This window comes from Dioscorea cayenensis, chromosome 16, assembly GCF_009730915.1.
Source record: "Dioscorea cayenensis subsp. rotundata cultivar TDr96_F1 chromosome 16, TDr96_F1_v2_PseudoChromosome.rev07_lg8_w22 25.fasta, whole genome shotgun sequence".
Lineage (NCBI taxonomy): Eukaryota > Viridiplantae > Streptophyta > Magnoliopsida > Dioscoreales > Dioscoreaceae > Dioscorea > Dioscorea cayenensis.
Genome location: NC_052486.1, coordinates 16,287,423 through 16,290,216, shown reverse-complemented (window position 1 = coordinate 16,290,216; position 2,794 = coordinate 16,287,423). Strand labels below are relative to the sequence as shown.

The following is a 2,794-nucleotide window of genomic DNA, read 5'->3' as shown; positions in this document are numbered from 1 at the left end:
GTTTTTGACACCGTTGCCGGGGAGCTAGGCGTTTAGAGATACTTTGCACTTTGTTTTCTTAGCTATTTCACCACACATTCTAATTCATATCTTCTTATTCTATCATCGTTCCGATTTTATTTTTCCTTATTTTTGGTGCAGCTCTAGGTTATGACCCAAGGGAATCCATCAATATTGATTGAAGGAGACCTTGAGCTTGAAACGCATACACTTTAGAAGAAAAGGGAAAGAACCTCGTGACAAGAACAGACCTAATCCAAAATTTAATTTGGAAGTAGAAAGATCCGAAAAACATGGCGAGAACAAAATGAGCAACAACGAACACTATCCGATTATGCTGCACTCTCAGCAGTTGGGGACACAATCGAGTATTAGTGCGCCCCAATTATAGCTCGTAACTTTGAGCTAAAGTCGGCATTCATCCATATGTCTGCAGAGCCATCACGACAATTCAACGGTTTTGGTCGATGAGGATCCAAACAATCATATAGAGAGCTTCCTCGAGGTGTGCGACATGCTGAAGATAAATGGTGTGACGGATGATGCCATCAAATTGAGAGCCTTCCCATTTTCCTTAAAGGGGAAAGCGAAGCATGGCTACACTCATTACCTAGAGCATCAATCACTACATGGGAGGAGATGGTAGAAGCTTTTCTAGCCCGTTATTTCCCTCCCGGAAAATCAGCAAAGCTTAGGAATGAGATCTCATCCTTTATGCAGTTGGAATTGGAATCTCTATTTGAGACATGGGAAAGGTTTAACGAACTCCTGCGAAAGTGTCCGCAACACGGATTTCCGGAGTGGATGATTATTCAAACCTTCTACAATGGTTTGAACCAGAGTACAAGGCAACTCTTGGATGCGGCGGCAGGAGGTACCTTAGGTAGCAAAACCCCCGATGAAGCACGTCAATTGATTGAAGAAATGGGGTTAAATAGGTACCAGTGGAACGCTAGCGAGAAGAAAAAGGTGGCCGGTCTCCATGAAATTGATGCGGTAACTTCATTGGCGGCCCAAGTGGAGAGTTTGAGTAAGAAGCTAGATCTTATAGCTACGAATAGAGTTGCGGCCGTTACCAATAGCACCGGTTGTGGTGGAGGACATGCTTCCTCTGATTGCCCAATCGTCATTGGTGATGTTTCTTCAGTTGAGAATGCTGACTTTGTAGGTAATGGCATGAGACCTCAAGGGAATCCAAACAGCAACACCTATAATTTAGGTTGGAAGAATTATCCCAACTTTTCATGGAGTAATCAAGGACCACAAAAGACCATGGGGCCATCGGGGTTCCAACAACAACAAGCCCCTCAAGTGGAAAACAAAATTTCAGGCTTGGAAACCTGAATGACGGATTTGGAGAAGCACTTGGCTAGATTTGTTCAATCGGCAAATACAAGGTTTGAATCAGTCGAGGCTACACTTCGCAATCACACCGCCTCCTTGCACAACCTTGAAAATCAAGTGGGGCAAATTGCGAAATCTCTTTCCGAAAAGCCACATGGAAGTTTACCAAGCAACACAGAAATGAACCGTAGAGAACATGTGAAGGCGATCACTTTGAGAAGTGGTCGTGAGGTTGAAGGGAGGCTTCCAAGTGAGATGCCGAAAGAACATGCACCCGAGGTTATACAGGTCGAGGAGGGAGCAAACAAAGAGAAAGAGGTGGCACCCCTACCTTTCAAGCCAAGAATCCCTTATCCCTCTAGATTGAAGAATGACCAAGGGGATGAATAGTATAAGAAATTCCTGAGTTTGTTCAAGCAACTCCACATCAACATTCCTTTTGTTGAGGCTTTGTCTCAAATGCCTAAGTATGCGAAGTTCCTGAAAGACCTATTGACCAACAAGAGGAAATTGGAGGAGAGTGCTTCAGTGGTACTTGATGCTTCATGCTCGGCAGTGTTGCAAAAGAACATGCCGAACAAGAAGAAGGACCCGGGAAGCTTCATTATTCCGTGTAACATCGGCAACTTAGGTGAGGAAATGGCATTGGCGGATTCAGGGGCAAGTATCAACGTCATGCCATATACTTTCTTCCAAAAGCTAGGCTTGGGAGAGCCTAGACCTACTCGGATGACTTTACAATTGGCTGATAAAACGGTACGACATCCGAGAGGCATCATTGAAGACGTGCTTGTCAAGGTGGACAAGTACATTTTTTCGGTTGACTTCATAGTGCTAGATGTCGATGAGGATGCTCATGTACCCTTGCTACTTGGAAGACCGTTTTTGCAGACTTCCAAAGCATTGATTGACATGGACGGCAGAGAGCTCACATTGAGAGTCGTAGATGATAAGCTCACTTACTGCCTTGCTGAAGCCATGCGGCATTCTCTCGACTTTGATGACACTTTGTATTTTCTAGACACTACTGATGAGATTGTTGATGAATATATACAGGAAATGTTCGACCCTGATCCGTATGAAGGTTTGTTCGACCAAGAGGAGAACAATGAAGAAGTAATGATGCTTGGTTCGAATGGAGAGGAAACATTTACCCCAGGGATCTTGAAGAAGGTGCTCCGGAAAATGAAGAGGGCTAGGAGACGCCATCGAAAACGCCCCAAGACTGTTGGAGACGTACATGAGCCAAGGAAGTTGGACGAACGATTGCTAGGTGGTCCGAAGCCCGATAGTACACCCTCTACCCTCAAGAGACTTTTCTCATCATGCTTTCAAGTTATGGGTAAGAGGGCAACCTTCATTCATGAACCCCCGTGAGGTAAGAAAGATACGTCAAGCTTAGTGATGTTAAACAAGCGCTTCTTGGGAGGAAACCCAAGTGTTTACCATT

General features: G+C 44.7%; 1 non-coding gene across 1 annotated transcript; it reads right to left on the bottom strand.

Moving 5' to 3' along the window:
• Positions 1-687: 687 nt before the first annotated feature.
• LOC120279718 lies at positions 688-794 on the bottom strand. Its single transcript, XR_005542023.1, has one exon. It is a non-coding gene; the product is annotated as a small nucleolar RNA R71 (small nucleolar RNA).
• Positions 795-2,794: the final 2,000 nt, after the last annotated feature.